Source organism: Crocuta crocuta, unplaced genomic scaffold (genome assembly GCF_008692635.1).
Source record: "Crocuta crocuta isolate KB4526 unplaced genomic scaffold, BGI_CrCroc_1.0 scaffold262, whole genome shotgun sequence".
In the NCBI taxonomy this organism is placed as follows: domain Eukaryota; kingdom Metazoa; phylum Chordata; class Mammalia; order Carnivora; family Hyaenidae; genus Crocuta; species Crocuta crocuta.
Window position 1 is genome coordinate 2,015,937 of NW_027528869.1, and position 17,277 is coordinate 2,033,213.

The 17,277-nt window shown below is 38.2% G+C and overlaps 1 long non-coding RNA gene across 2 annotated transcripts in view; it reads right to left on the minus strand.

Moving 5' to 3' along the window:
• The window catches only part of LOC144225256 (uncharacterized), a 111,295-nt gene that overhangs the window by 26,078 nt on the left and 67,940 nt on the right, over positions 1-17,277 (minus strand). Inside the window, exon 4 of one of the 2 annotated variants that reach the window (XR_013333253.1) lies at positions 11,526-11,614. The exons of the other annotated variant lie outside the window; for it this stretch is intronic. This is a non-coding gene — a long non-coding RNA (uncharacterized LOC144225256). Of the gene's footprint in view, positions 1-11,525; positions 11,615-17,277 lie in introns of those variants that run through there. 2 annotated transcript variants of the gene reach the window in all.

Consider the following 17,277-nt stretch of genomic DNA (forward strand, 5'->3'; position numbering starts at 1 on the left):
TGGTTATACAACAATGGGTAATGATATACTTCTGGATTGGGGTTTTTTTTAGTATTTAACTTGGACTTTAAATGAGGAGTATGTTTCCAATGCTTTGCACAATGCTCATGTCATAGCATGCATTCTATAAGTATTTACTAATTCATAGTTGACTGGAGATTTCTTTATTTTAAACTATTAGTCAATATGTTCTAATAAGCTGTCATAGCATGTAACTATGCTTTTCTGTACAATGCTTGGGAAATAAGAACAAAAACGTATTGTGTCCCACTCATTTTCCCACTGAGAATATCACACATGAACAGTGACCCAGGAACAATGGATAAAGGTCTTGTTGGAGAGAAAACCCAACCTCATCTACAAGTATTTTAATTAGCTTGAAAACTTGTGTGAAATAATACCCACATGAGACTTGTGATTTCAAAATCTTCATGGAAGAGAATTCTACTTCAAAGCTGGCTGTCACTTTCCAATGATCTGTAAACCTTTAAAAAGAAGGACGTTTCCCAATATGGTGAGTCTACAGCAGTACAGAATTGGAAGAAATTTTAGAGATCATCTTGCCCAGCCTCCTACTTCACACAGAAATCTCCACCTCAGTTCCCCAGAAAGGTAATAATTGTAATTAGTGGCTAACATTTAGCATACACTGACTAAGTGCTAGATCGTGTTCTAAGTACCATCTGTGAATTAGTTCTTCACAAAGATATTATAAGGCAAGTGCCATTTGAAAATTGGGGAAAATGAACTTCAGGTTAATCAACATGTCCAAAGTCAAGTTGCTAGCAGTACCTGGCAGAGACAGAATTCAAACTCTAGGGTCAACTCTCTTCACCATGGACCAGTACTCCCTGTTAACAATTAGAGCCATTTATTGAACATTGAGCTACCCTGTGGTGAGGTGAGTTCTCTCTCTTCCCCAGAAATATTCCAGCAGAAGCAAAACATCTATATAACATACTGGTTTAAGCCCAAACCTTCCACATTGTAATTTCTACCCATTGGCTTTGTTTCCAGCCTTGAGAGCTGCAAAGAAAAATTCTGTATTCTTTTCTACATGACAAACTTTCAAATATTTAACCATTTTCTCTTTTCATTTATTCTTCATTCAACATACTTTTGATGTCCTTCACACAACCTGATTAGCCACCTAGTGAAATCTCTAGTCTCCCCAATCCCTACCTCAACATTTTAGTACAGAGACTATTATCTTTGCAACCTAAAATATCATCTAGTTTTTATGGTATGGTTGGTTGATGTGTGGTTGACTGATTAGATGACTTTAACTAGAAAAATTAATCCTGAAAATATATCAAACATTGAGTTATTGAAACTAAAAATATTTTCAAGTCATCCCATCCTATAAACATTTTGTACATTTACATTTTATACCCAAGTGTAAGATCTCAGTAAGTACTTGGAAAGGCACATGAATCAAGTCTATTACCAGATTCAGAACAATTTCATTGTTAGCCCTATCATAAACTTTTAGAAACCAGAAGATGGTTGGAATCCATTATGGTATTTTTCTGGATGGATTGCCTTCTAATTTATTCCAAGTCTGCCTCAGAAAGCTGTCTAGCACCACTTCTTACCACTGGCCCACTACCAAATTTTTATCTCCATTTTGGTAGTACCTTTGTATCTGAGGTCATAACACTTATACTCATAGTATGGGTATGACACCAATACATAGTAAAGGATGTCTTCCTGATTCTTCAAAATGAAGCATCTAAAGGAAAAGTAATATAATCAATTAACCTTTGATAAAACAGGAAAGAATATTCAATCGAAAAAAGACAGTCTTTTAAACAAATGGTGTTGGGAAAACTGGTCAGCAACATGCAAAAGAATGAAACTGACTCACTTTCTTACACCCTACACAAAAATAAATTCAGACTGGATTAAAGACCTAAATGTTAGACCTGAAACCATAAAAATCCTAGAAAAAAGCATAGGCAAAAATGTCTCTGACATTGGCCGTACACAACATTTTTCTACATGTTTCTTGAGTCAAGGGAAATAAAAGCTATTTTATTTATCTCCAAACCATAATGAGATATCACCTCACACCTGTCTGAATGGCTAAAATTTAAAAAAACAAAAGGAACAATAAGTGTTGGCAAGGATGTAGAAAAAAACGAACCCTCTTACACTGTTGGTAGAAATGCAAACTGGTACAGCCACTGTGGAAAATAGTATGGCGATCCCTCAAAAGGTTAAAAACAATACTATCCTGTGATCCAGTAATCATACTACTGGGTATTTAGCAACACACACACACACACACACACACACATACACACACACACATACACAAAACAAAACAACAAAAAACCCCACTAATTCAAAGAGATACATGTACTCATGGTTATAGCAGCATTATTTATAATAGCCAAGATATAGAAGCAGCCCAATTATCTATCAGCAGATGAATGGATAAAGATGTTATATATATATATAGAGAGAGAGAGAGTCAAAATTATATATAATATATATAATATATATAGTCAAAATTATATATAACTTGTCAAACATTAATATATGTACAATATATGTACATCACATGGAAAAAAATATTATTCAGCCATAAAAAAAGAATGAAATCTTGCCATTTTCAACAATATGGATGTACTTAGAGATTATAATGTTAAGTGAAATAAATCAGTCAGAGAAAGACAAATACCATATGATTTGTCTTATATGTGGAATCACTTATATGTGGAATTTAAGAAATAAAACAAATGAGCAAATGAAAAAAAGAAAGAGAGAGAGAAACTAAGACACTGACTCTCAACTATAGGGAACAAAATGATGGTTACCAGAGGTGAGGTAGGTCGGGGGATGGGTTAAAAAGGCCATGGTTATTAAGGAGTCCACTTGTGATGAACACTGGGTAATATATGGAATTCTTGACTCACTATATTATACATCTGAACCTAATATAACACTGTATGTTAACTAGACGGGAATAAAAGAAAATTTTAAAAAGGCAGATAAACCTTTTTTTGTGTGTGTGCTAATGTTGACCAGCTTTCTGTAAAGAACTTAAATATTGTTATGCTAACAAAGTATGTGCTTCTTCATTTATGTGGGATTTTGCTTGTTTGTTTTAACCAAAGTCTGTCCATAAACTGCTGGCATTTTACAATGATCATTGTTCATATTCTTATATTTCATTCAAAGTGTCCTAATGACAACTGTAAGAATAGATTAAATACACATTTCATTTATTTATATTTTATTACTATATGCAAGACACTTGCTATATTTTATATAATATATATTTATATTATACTGCATGTATGTATCATTGTTTTCTCACAGCAATTATAAGAGGCAGGATATGTTTGAAGTCAACTATACTGAGATATAATTTCAAACAATAATATACATTCATTTCAAGTGTAGAGTTTGAGGAGTGTTGATAAGTGAATGCATCATATAGCCAAAATATAGAACATTTCAAAATATTTCACTGGGCCCCTCTTAAGTCAATTCCCCATTCAGGCAATCACTGATCTGATTTCTGTCACATAGATTACTTTGGCTTGTTCTAGAATCTCACTTAAATGGAATTATACAATACAAAATCTTTTGTGCCTATTTTCTTTTCCTCAGTATTCTCTTTTAAGAGTCATTAATATTGCTGTATTAGTAGTTTATTCCCTCGCCTGTTGGGTACTTGCCCATTTTGTATGGCTATGACACAATTACTTTTTTCATTTACCTGTGGATATTTGAATTTTTTTTTCCAGGTGAGGGCTGTTACCAAAAAAAGCTACTATGAGCATTGTGTATGAACATTTTGTGGGACATCTGTTTTTATTTCCCTTGGACATATACCTAAGGAGTGGAATTTAGGGTATATGGTAAGTGTATACCTAACTTTATAAAAAACTGTCAAACTGTTTTCCAAAGTGGTTGTACCATTTTACATTCTCACAAAACAGGATGAGATTTTTGAGGCTTTCTTTGTTTTTGCTTTCTGTTTCTGTTTTTTTCTGTTGCTGCACATCCTTACCAACTCTTGGGATTATCGGTCTTTTTCATTTTAAGCACTTGGATGGATGTGAGAGCATATTCATTTCGGCTTTAATTTGAATTTCCCTAATAAGTAATGACGTTCAGTATATTTTCATGATTTATTGACCACTATACATCTCCTTTTTAAAAGCATTTGTTCAAATCTTTGCTCATTTTGAAGGGTTGTTTGTCTCTTAGTGAGTTACAAAAGTAATCAATCTATTCTGGATTCAAATTCTTTGATAGAAATTGGAAGTGTTTTTCCTTCTTTTGTTGCTTTCCTTTTCATTTGCTCAATGGTGTCTTTTGAAAAGCAGAAGCTTTTAATTTTGATGCAGTCCAATTTAATTATATATTTTCTTGTATGTTTTTTGTGTCCTAAGAAATCTTTGTCTACCCAATGTTTAAAGATTTTTTTCCTGTGTTTTCTTCTAGGTGTTCTATAGTTTTATTGCTTGTCTTTAGATACATCTCCATCTCCAGTTTATTTTAGTATATGTTGTGGAAATAAGGGCAGAGCTTCATTTTTCTCCCAATACAGATAACCACTCTTTCCAGCACCATTTGTTTAAAAGACTGCCTTTTCTCCATTGAATTACCTTGGCACCTTTGTCAAAAGTCAATTGACAATATATATCTGGACTCTATGTTGCTCTGCTGATCATGTCTATCCTACGCCACTGTCACAGTATATGGATTACTACAGTTTTATAGTAAGTCTTAAAATCAGGTTTTTCTGATTTTGTTTTTCAAAATTGTTTTTGTCTAGTCCAGATATTTTGCATCTCCTTATATATTTTAGAATCAGTTTGTCCTTTCTATAAAAATCATACGGTAAGAGTTTTACTAACATTGGATTGACTCTATATACCAATTTGAGAATAATCTTCCAATCTACGAATGTGATATATCTTTCCTCTCTTATTCGGGTTTTCTTTAATTTATTTTATCAGTGTTCTTTGGTTTTTGCCAGACAGGTCTAGGACATATTTCAGCAAGTTTTGTCTAAGTATTTCAGAAATCATTTACTACATTTTTTCAAATGAGAGAACAGGATGATCAGAGAGGTTACACAGATCATCCAAAGTCACATTATTTAGCTACTGGTTGAATTGAGAATGACTGAGTTTAAAGAGCATGCTCTTTTTTTTTTTAAATGTTTATTCATTTTTGAGAGGCAGAGAGAGAGAGAGCATGAGTGAGGGAGGGGCAGAGAGAGAAGTAGATACAGAATCTGAAGCAGGCTCCAGGCTCTGAGCTGTCAGCACAGAGCCCGATGCAGGGCTTGAACTCACAGATGGCGAGATCATGACCTGAGCTGAAGTTGGATGCCTAACCACCTGAGCCACCCAGGTGCTCCTAAAGACCATGTTCTTAACTACTAGGTCAGCAATTTTCAGAACAAACATAGGAGTTGAACCAACTAAGAAGCTTTTTCAAATCTTACATGCCCATTGCCCACTAGACATTCTGATAACTCATTAGAGAAAGTAAAAGCGAGCCCAGATACGTAAAAAATCTCCCAAGATATTTTCTGTTAGAACCTGCTGGTTGAGAACTACTAAGTAAGGCTTTTTTTGTATTCTTCAATCTCAGCATGGGCAATCCCAGCTGGCCACCATTTGAAGCCCATCCTCCTTGGTTTCTACAAAGATCAGGCCAGGAGAAAAAGAATCTGGTAGATCGGAGACAGCTTCATAAACAGCAAAATAGGTGCTGCTCCTACATTCTTGTCTCACCTAAGCTTCTGTCCTGTGAATAAGTTTATAGTCTAGCCATTAGAGATGAGACAGGCAATTTAATTTAAGTATAGGCAATGTTTTAAAATTTAAGAATTATGTGTTTCACTTCTCTCATTCTACTTTAACCTGTTTTGTTTTCCCTCCAGTCTCTCCTTCCTTTAAGAAGCTAAGTATTTTGTTTTGAACTATAAAGTTTGAAGACTATGAAGAACAGAGAAGCTAACGAGAAAAAGAAATGGGGTAGCAAATTGCAGACTGGATGCGCCATGTGCTAATTTGAGAGAAAAGAGGATCGTGGTCCTGGGCGACAAGTGAGCAAGGGGCCATGCTTAGGAACTCACCTGCCTGAAGAGTTTTGCCATGAGGTGCTGGCCATAGGATACAGCAGAGGGATCTAGCAGCGTGGAAAATAAATGAGGTTTGTAGTGAAATCTGCATACATCTGTTAGAGAGGGAAGGAATGACAGCCATTCATGAAGAAGCTACTTGAATGGAAAGCAAATCTTAGCAGATATTTTTATTATAGTACTAATAATTACTAAAATGTATTTTTCTTGGGGCGCCTGGGTGGCTTAGTCGGTTAAGCGTCCGACTTTCGCTTAGGTCATGATCTCGCGGTTCGTGGGTTCGAGCCCCGCGTCGGGCTCTGTGCTGACTGCCAGCTCAGAGCCTGGAGCCAATTTCAGAGTCTGTATCTCCCTCTCTCTCTGACCCTCCCCTGCTCACGCTGTCTCTCTCTCTCTCCTAGAAATAAATAAAAAATATTTAAAAAAATAAAATGTATTTTTCTTGTCTACCACGTACAAATACTGCCCTTGAAGCTGTATCAATGAAAAGGGAGGATAGTAAGATCATGTTTATTGCTCTTAAGGAGTTTTCACTTCATAAGGAAGAAAACACTCATATGTAAAAAAAAAAAAAAAAATTCANATTGATTACCCAGAAACAATTTCTGCCCCCCAGTCCACTCTGCACAGCACCCTGCTACCCTGGGACCCTGACATGAAGGGTTAATCATCTTATACGAAGTGACAGAGGATGACAGTGGATTTTACAGGAGCTATGTCGATTTACTTGTAATCATGGCCTTAGACTAGTGACTTGATTCATCTGAATGTATGCTTTCCGTCTATAAAATGGGATGAGAATAAGCGCTTTACAACTTTTTCATGAGTATTAACAGAGATAATGGTGAGTACTTGGTAAACTGTCAACATATAGTTATTGGTGCTGTTGGTAATGGTAGCTGAAGTACTAGTATCATAATTATCATCTCTGTCATCCAGCCCATTGTCTGTGACCCCTACCCCAATTCAATTACTTCTGTCTTCACATATTTTTAGCAACGTCCATGAAAAACCTTTATCTATATACTTATTCTGTTCCTTAGCTCTCATTCAGTGAAACTCCAAATATTATCAGAGCACCAGAACCAAGATTCAGATGCCTGAGTGGTGGCTAGTAGGACCATTCAGTGACCTTGGAACAAGTTTGTTGCGAGTCACACTCAGAACCCTGTGCCTTGGGAATTTTTTACAACTGCTTGGGATCTGTGCTACCTCCAAGTCACAATACTTCCAGTCTTCTTTTATCTACCCAGCTATACAGAGACTTCTGTCTTGACCTCTGATTCTAATCATTGGTAATCTTCCTCAGGGTAGCTGGCATTTTGCCATGACTAGTACTCTTGATTTACCCATTCTGGAAAGGCTTTATTCCTGATAGAGCCACTTACCTTTAAATGTTGCTCTATAATGCAGAATATTGCGATCATATTTGTAATAATGACTAACATCTAAATAGCATTTCATATTAGAAAGCCCTTTCACATCCATCCTCAAAGTAACCTTATAAGAAAGATATTATTTTATGCCCACAGTGAGAAAAACTGAGACTGGAAAGGGTTAAGTGAATTTTCAGTATCATATTATATATATCTAAGCTAAAACTTAAAACTAGGGCTTCTGACTTTAGCACCATGGATTTATCATGCCCAAACTTCTATTTGGTAAAAGAATCCTTTCTTTGCCAACTTGATCAAAATACACATTTATTTATTCATTCAGCAAACATTTAGTGAGTACCTATATGCTATAAATACCTTTCCCTTCAAAGAGGTTCACTGTCTAACAAGAATACAATTTTATAAACATAAGAGCAGTTTCTTATTCATCTTGGAATTATCAACTCCTGATACAGTATCTGGCACAGAGCATACTTTTTGAGTGAATGAATGGTATATGAATGAATATATTAAAAATGAAATTACTTTTTAAGGCAAATGCTAATACAATGAGAAATTACTCTGTAAAGCACAAAGTGCTACATAAATTTTAAGCATTCTAATGGTAGTCAATTTTAGGCGGAATTTTAATTTCAATTAGAATGCCACAGTGAGTTCTTAGATAATCTTAATACTGTCTTTTTTTATCCTATTTAACATTATTTCCTTCATATTCGACATACCGTCAGTAGGAAGACTGTTTTAAGTCTCTATTTCAAGAGTTCTTTAATTCTCTGACCTGATTGCAATCACTTCAGTAAATTCACCCACACCCTGATTCTGTCGTTGCCAAAATTCCCATATGGAAGGGGAGGAGCCATCTCAGAGGACTTGGCACAAATCCTTATAATAGCACTTATCACATTTTATTGTAATTATCTGTTGACATGTCTTTTTCACCCTCAAATCAATGCCACTTGATTATTCACCTACTGAACATTTTCAAGATCTCAAAACACAACTCAGATTTCTTTTAAGTAAAATTTTCTTCTGAAAAAATTCACCTTAAATAAAGTTCCATAATGTGTAGAAATATTTAATAATGCTTTGCCATTTGATTCCATTTCCTTAATATATGTCTTTCACAAAACTCTTAAATCAACGAGTAACATCCTAAAAGGAATACTCAATTTTTGAAACACACACAAGGTAATTTGAGATGCTAGTTTTGAACTAGAAGGCCCTCTGCCTCCAACCGGTGATAATGATGCCCAGGCTAATATATTTCACTATAAGAGGTCAGTCTACTCGGTATCTACCAAGTTGCTAGTTAAAATTAGTATTGTGTGGCTAAGAATCCCAGAAGGCACTTTCAAACAGAAGTCATGGACCTTGTGCCGATATTTTCCCCTAGAAGACATATTTAAAGTAGCTTATTTTAGTTTAAGAAAAATAGTTAAAGATTGGGTAAAAATCACTGTTTCTAATAAGAGATGGCCATTAGTTCAAATTCCTTTTCTTATGTGTTGAATTTGCTTATCAGTTTATATACTATTGGGGTACACATGCACAAAGACTCCAGATCTTGTTAGGATCTGATTGCTGCCGATTCCTCAGAAAAAAAGAAGCAGCAATCTTTCGGAAGCTCAGGATCTGAAACAGTTGGAATAGTTCCTAGAGTGATCTGCTACTGAGGCCCTTGGAAGGCCAAGAATTTTCTGCTTTACATAAATATGCCACAAGCAGATGTTTAGAGTTTATGCCGTGTACTGGCACCTCTAGACATTTGATTTGCTCCGAGCTTACAAGAGGGACAAGCCCAGAAGCAATATTTGACTCTCCAAATTGAGGTAGTTAATTTGAAGTCAAACTTGGAACAAAGTATTACATAGTTAGGATAGTAGGCCGCATTCATTGCTTTGTTGCGCACTATCTTTGTACTATTTCTTAATAGAAATTCTCAAGTCTATCACTTCCATTCATACTCCCCAAAGTTATTTTCAAAAAGAAAGTGATAATTCCAGGCTATGATGTTCGGAAAGTGAATGGTGATGGTAAATACAATCATAGGCATAAAAGTTTCACAAACAAGTTAAAGACAAAATTTAGAGTACGAATATTCTGTCAAGAATATTCCAGCCCCATTGGCAATAGCTCGGTGACAGCGGTTACTCCTGATATCCTACTGTCGAAGGCAGTGTTGCTGGAAAATGACTGACACATTTCATCAAAGCCTCCACTCGGCTGCCTTACCCAACTGTCGCTGGTAAATGACTTAATCTTTGCTAAACTTTCATGCAGGAAAAGCAGAGTCGTTGAAATGCACCCACATATAGACCTGAAACTCTAATGAGATCATTTGACATTCTGATTGATATGAAATCTACACTGTGTTTTGACTTGCCTGCCACCATTGATATGGTGTATTTCCAGTTTGAAAGGTTCCAAAGTGATAGTTATTTTACAATACATCCTGACTGTAACTGAGAATGAAGAAATGTGGAAATGAATTAGTTAATTGCCAGTTATTTGTTACAAGGTAAATTTTTAATCACATTTCATATGTACTATTTTTTTTTTCTTAAGGGAAAGTAATTGGTTAGCAGGACAGGAGGACATAAATATTTTATGTAATCTCCTAAAAATAAAAAGTCGTGCGGGCTCTTTCATAAATGTGTGTTTATATGCCTTAGGTTGAGGGAGTGTATTCACCGATGCCGAAGCGCAAGATAATACCGGTTCCGACATCTGCATAAGCAAATTGTGGACTGGCCACTGCCACTCGGACACACCCGTAACTTTCTTACTAGGATTTCAGATTGGCTTGTATTTTATGGTAAACCCTCACACTGCCCAAAAGCATTGGTGTGGCTGTGACTCCTTCTGCCTACTGCTGATCGCTTTTACAAACCTGGGTAGTAGCCTCCGTGAGCAGGAATGGGAACCAAAATGAATTCTGGGCACCTCCGCTCTACTGTGCTGCTAAGTCAGGCAAATCCTATTATAACATTTACATAGGAGGTGGGCAGAGAGGTCCGGCATCTGCATTCATGTACATTCCTCCATTTCCACCACTGCTTGAAAAAGATAAATTGCTATTACCAGGAGAATTAAGAGGAAAAATGTTTGGCTTATGTCATCCAAAGCTTCTTTACCAGGGGAAGTCGGTCTAAGCTTGTTAGTCACCCAACACACTCAGGCTCTGTGATCAAAGGCAACAACCTCCAAATTGCATTCTGTCAATCACTGTTTTCCCTTTGTTTTCCTTTCCACCTCTTAAGACATCAGTCCATCTGTTTCTGATTCTTCACAGTTAACTCTGCACGTTGGCGCACGTCCCCTCTCCCCTCTTCCTCCCCCCCCACTTTCTTCCTCCTCTCAGTCTTCAGAACCAATTTTCCTTTAACTTGGAAATTTTATCTTGCCAGCAATAAGAGCTCAAATACAGACATACACAAGTTTCAGTCGAAACTCTCAATACGTAAAATTTGAATTGCTTCTAAATTTGGCAAAATGCCTTGCTTTCTCCAAATTCATAAGACAGATGAGACACAAAAGTGAGATAAGTGACACAGTCCTGCTATTTCAAGTGCCGCATTGATATAGTCATTATTTGTGCCAATAAGGCTCACTGTCATCTAATTTTAACCTGTGTCTGTGTTAATTATGCTCAATTTTTGTCTTCCCTTTCTTTGGATATTACATGCCTCATTTAATAGAATCTAAGTTTGTGAACAACTGAATCTTCCAAACAACTTACTGAGTGCCTGTTAGGTGCAAAACACTATACTTGTTATCTTAGGTGGGGGCAGGGAAGTGTTAAAAGTTGAACCAGACATGCCTGGATGTAGTATGGGCCCAACAAAATGTGGGAAGAAAGGAAAGAAGGAAAGGACAGCAAGAGAAAGGGAGGGAGGAAAGATAAAACTGCCTAATAATTTATTCCATATAAAAAAGTGTATACTCCGTCCCAGGGTCCACTGCGATCCTTTCACAGCGGACATTGTTCCCTGTCCTGGTTACTTGTGTAATTATCTTTCTCTTGAGACAAGAAGTAAGGACGGCGAGAGGAGCAAACTTGCTGATTGGCTCACAATGCTGAAAAAGTGTTTTTGGCTGGAACCTGGAAAATACCAACGAAATGTGAAATTAAAGAAAAATGAATAAACTTCCTGCCTTTAGAAGGGCAATAGCACTTTCCTACTTTCCACAATTATCCCCAGCGAACACCTTCCTTCCAGAATGTTTACGCCCACCACCAGAGGCACGCAGCCCACTTTGAGTAGATCTTGTTTGCCCAATAATCAACTGTGGCACATAAACAAAATAAAACAAAACAAAAAAACCAAGAAGCTGAACTTCTCCCCACTGAGGGAGGGATTTCCTAATGAATCCAGGTTGGAAATTGATTGCTTTCGACTGGACTCCCCCTACCGGGTTGGAGATATAATCCCTATCCCTACTTTTTTCTTAAGCATCAATTTTTTAAGTTTATTTATTTATTTATTTAGTTTGAGAGAGAGAGAGAGAGACTGAGAGCTCAAGCATGAGCCAGGGAGGGGCAGAGAGCCACAGAGCCGGACGTGGGACCCGATCTCACAAACGAACCTGGGATCATGACCTGGACTGAAACCAAGAGTCAGATGATTAACCTACTGAGCCACCCAGGTGCCCCTCCTAGCTCTCCTTTTCAGCCCAGATTCTCCACCTACCCCTTCCTCCCATTTCACATTTATTTGGGTCTTTCTTTTATTTTTATTTATTTATTTGTTTATTTTTATTTTGAGGGAGAAGTAGAGAGCAAGCTGGGGAGGGGCAGAGAGAGAAAGACAGAATCCCAAAGTGACTCCGCTCCGCCAACACAGAGCCTGAAGCAGGACTCAAACTCACAAACCGTGATATTATGGCCTGAGCTGAAGTCAAGAGTTGGAAGTTTAACTGACTGAGCCATCCCAGGTCTTTCTTTTATTTAATGCTTCTCCTTTGGGCTTCCAGAAGTTCCCCCACCTTTTCCTGACTCAGGAATCCTTACAGCTACTTTCCTGGAGTCTTATCTCCCTTCTCTCCCGCTTTGCTCTGCGCCCTTGTTTTTCATACACAAGCTGATTTACCACAAACAGTAATCTATTTCCTCCTGGGAAAAGTGTGGTTGCCTCGGAGAACACACTGCTAAAATAATGGAAAGTTCATAGTTGATTATTTGTACTTAATTATAGTTCAGCTACTCATGAAAAATTCTTTACTCCTCTTTGCAATTAGGTGTAGTGATTAGAAAACCTTATACATCACTCTCCAGTTATCCTTTAAAAGCCCTCTTCTGTTTGGCGGTGCCGTAATTGGCTCTTAATTTTACATTGCATAGGTAGATTAAAAAGAGGCAGCTTACCCTCAAGAGATCTGGATGAATAGGTTGGGGGGAAAAAAAGGGGGGTGGGGAGATAAAGGAATTAAGACCACACTGCCTGTTGCCCCCAATAGGTCTGGGGTCTCCTAAGGCTGAATAAATCAATAGCTCCAAACCAAAGTTGAGCAAGTGCCTTCAGCTGTGTTCCTGACTCTACAAGTTCATTAATTGGAGCCTCATTTATAGTCCTATAGGTGGAAAATAACATTTATTTATTTACTTACTTACTTACTTACTTACTTAAATAAGATCCTCTACCTTCCTGAAAACTGTCATTTTGTAAAAATCTTGCCGTAGGGCCGGCCCCTCCTGAGAAATGTAAGACATGTGCACTTCACACATCCTTGTGAAAATCAAGTGCCTGTGAACTCTGACAGGCTATAATTACTGGCAGGCAGAGTTGGCTGTCAGTTACTAGTATGATTTTAGTGGGGTAAAATGCTTCATGCCTGAGATTTCTTCCTGTGTTGCCTTTAGCAGACACCTGAAATTCCCCCATTAGACGTTTATATGTTTAGGTCAATGATTCTCGAGAAAGGGGGAAGGAGGAACTTAGAAGGCAGTGAGGGAGAAAGACAATATGTGCATCTTCATGTCGTTTGGAAGCACAGATAATAGTTCATTGTTTGGTTGCACAAGTATTAGACCTACATCTCTTGATTTTATCTTTCTTAGCTTGGAAAATATAGGAGAAAAGCACTGAAAGGCACCAGAGTTTTGCGTTGTTGAATAGTAATAGTTTAGATAGAAATTTGCCTTCTCCATGGTCCTAAGAACGAATGGAAATCCCTCAGGAGTAATTACTAAGTAAGTTGATCTACTTACTTTCTTCAACAGAATCACCCTAGTGGAGCTCTCTGAGGATTAGGAAAAATGGCAGAGCAAGATCACATTTGCTCACACCTAGAACCTTCCCCTCAACCTTTCTTTGGTCCCACTGGACCCTGCAGTGCCTTCCTGGGCCTTGGCAAAGAGTTGTGTGGGTCATGCCTTGCACGCCTCCAGTGAGTGTCATTCTATGAACTACAGTATATGGTGGCCTTCATCCCACTTCTTTTTACTCCCCTCACCTCCTTTTTCCTCTTTTCCCTCCTTTTCCAGATGAGACTCCATGATTCATTATTAGAATCACTCTCCAACACACACCCTCCACTTTCTTGCCCCCCTCCCTCTACCTTGGGTTCACTTGGTTGTGCCAATTACTGTTGTTGACTTTTAGCTCCAAATCCACCCTTCTTTGCTTCGCTTTGTGATACTGGAGCTTGGTTCTGCGGACATCATTTCCTTTTCACCTGCTACTCCAGCATGGGCTCTGCCAATAGAGCGTGCTGGGGGAGACTCGGGGTTGGAGGAGAAAGAAGGCGCTTTTTCTTCTTCTGGGGCTGTGTCTACACCCAGACACAAGTGATTGGCATGTTGGCCTCCCAGCAGCCTCCATCACATGGCATTGTTTATCAGCAGGCATTCACCAGACCTATTCTGATATCTCTCATCTTGCAAGACCCTTCTCATGTTTCTACAGTCTCCCTCCAGTTACAACTCCAGTTCACGACCACCCTTTATATTCTAGCTGTATTTGGAGTTAGGGCTTTAAAGGAGGTAAAGGTTAAATGAGGTCATAAGAGTGGGCTCTGGGAGAACCAGTGTCCTTATCAGAAGGACAAAGGGTTTAGAGAAACTTTGTCCATGTTTAGTCTCTACTTACACCTTTCCCATTCTCTCTTTAACTCAACCAGTCCAATGAAACAGCTTTGTCAAGGTCACCAGTGACCAATCACCACATTGCCAGTCAGTGTCAGTTTCAACTTCATTGATATAAAAGCAACATCTGACAGTCTCCCGCTTCTTCCCTTTGCTTTAGCAGCAGGCATTACCCCTTGTATCAGCCTGCTAGGGCTGCCATGATAAAAAACACACACTGTGGCTGAAACCACAGAAATTTCTTTTCTCATAGTTCTGGAGGCTAGAAGTTCAAGATCAAGGTGGCATTAGAGTTGATTTTTGGTGAGGCCTCTTTTCCTGGCTTGTTGAAGCCTCCCTTCTTGCTGTTTCATCATACAGTCTTTCCACCATGCCCAAGCAGAGAATGAGGTTTGTTGTGTCTCTTCCTCTTCTGATAAGGACACAAGTCCACAGCTCCCACTCTTATGACCTCATTTAACCTTAATTACCTCCTTAAAAGCCCTAACTCCAAATACAGTCACACTGGGTGTTAGGGCTTCAATGTATGAAATTGGAGGATATGATTCAGCCCATAACAACCCCAAAACTATTGTCGACTTTCCACAGACTTTTCAGAGTATTCCTTTTAAGATGTCAGTCGACCCTTGGCTGGGAGCCCTCTAATGGATTTTCATCTCCATAAAAGCCAAAACTTTACAATGCTCTCCCCGGAGCTGATCCCACTCTATCTCCATTACTTCCTCTGATCTCATTTTCTATCATTATGCCCCTTGCTCCCACCACTATAGCAGCAAAGGACTCCTTAGTCTTTGCATATAATGCTCACCTCTTTACTTTCTGCTATTCCATAAATGGAATCTCATTTTACCCCAATATCCACACTGCTGGCTCCTTCCCTTCCTTAAACTCAGTGATCAAATATTATTTTATTAAAGAAATTATCCATGACTACCATACAGAAAAAAGTAATGTCCCACCCCCAGCTTTCTATCTACCCTTTACCTGTCTTATTGACATTTCTGTATATATACAGTTTCTCTCTTCCCACGAAAATATAGTCTTCATAAGAGAAGGACATTTGTTTTGTTCACTGTAGTATCCTCAGCACCCAAAACCAACTTGGCACATAGTAGGTTTAAAAGTTAGGCACGTGAAGTGTTATTTCAATGAGTAAATGAATAATCGAGGCTTGTGTCCCACAGAGAAATAGGACTCTATTCACTAAAGAGACTAGACACAAGTTTTCGGACTAACTCTCATCAGGCCAGATAAGGTCATAAGCTCACTTCCAAGTGAAATACTGTGGCCAGGAGGATGGCCCTATTACAGATGGTTTAAAAGATACAAGGAACTCACCAGGAGGAGAGGAATTTATGGCTTGGGTAATTGCGTTAATGATGATGTTACAGTAAACCAAGAAAGAGAACACAGAAAATGGAACGGAACTAGAGACAATGAGTAGAGTATTAAATATAATGGATTTGAAATGCCAGTAAGAATTAAATTATAGCTTGGATCTAGAGAATGAATCTCATGTGGAGAAGGATGTGAGTAGCATCCCTCCACATATGACTTTATTCAAAGTCTTAGAAGTGGATGATCTGCTGTCACACAAAGACAAAGAAAGACCCTAGGAAACCAACTGTTTTCTGACACTGATGCCAGATTAATGATGTGCCTTGTGCCTAAAACTATCCTTATGGTGGAATCCTGTTTCTCTTAGGTCCAACTCTGACTCTGAAACCAGGATAACTCCCCACCGGGCAACATCCCAGTAAGCTGATACCAAGCCTCCGACATTCATGGTGGCTACCAAACAAAAAAGAAAAAGGAAAGTGTATTATAGGGAATGATAGTGTTTTCCACACGTGTATCTTTTCAAGTTAGCAGCCCATTTCACAGAGTTGAAATTTCTATTCTCCAAGGAGCTGACAAGTAAAGGGCCTCCAATTAGTGCCATGAGGAATGGCACACTGGGTCTTTCAATGAATAACTGAGTGGGCTAATTCCTATTCCAATTAAATCTATGTCTTTAGTCTTTGGAAAGAACTGGGCTTCATGATCTCTTCAGTGAGTCTACACAACTGTGTACTGGACGTTGTTGTCTTTTGGCCATGCGTCATCTACTGTGCCTCTGTGATATCAGTGCCCGTTTCTTTTACCTCGCTCCCTTCTCCATTCTCCTGGTATTGAATTCTGGTGTAGTTGACATCACCAGGCCCAGGGATGAGCATGTGGCTCATAAAATGCCATCCTCCTGGAATGTTTCATTTGGGAGTGAGCTTATGATCCTCCCTGGGCTGATGAGAATTAGTCCCAACACTTGTGTCTAGTCTATTTAGTGAATGGAGTTCTATTTTTCCATGAGACATGAGCCTTAAAAGATGCTGAGCTGGAGCTACAAGTTTCCCACTGGCTTTCGAAAAGAACTGTGAATGAAGCCAATAAAGAAGGCAGAATGAAGACATGATGGGAGATTTGGTAGCATCAGTTTAGCCCCTGGATCAAGGCATATCAAAAGTTAGTTCTAGCCTGACATTTTGCAGTTCCCAAACCAATAATTTCTTTTTTCTCTGCTTGAGCTGATTTGAATTGGGTTTTCTATTGTGTGTAAATCAAAGAATCTAATACAGAGAAGATCGTCAGAATTAAGATACTCATAGGAAGAAAATTCCAGACCACAATCTGTAGATGGTCTG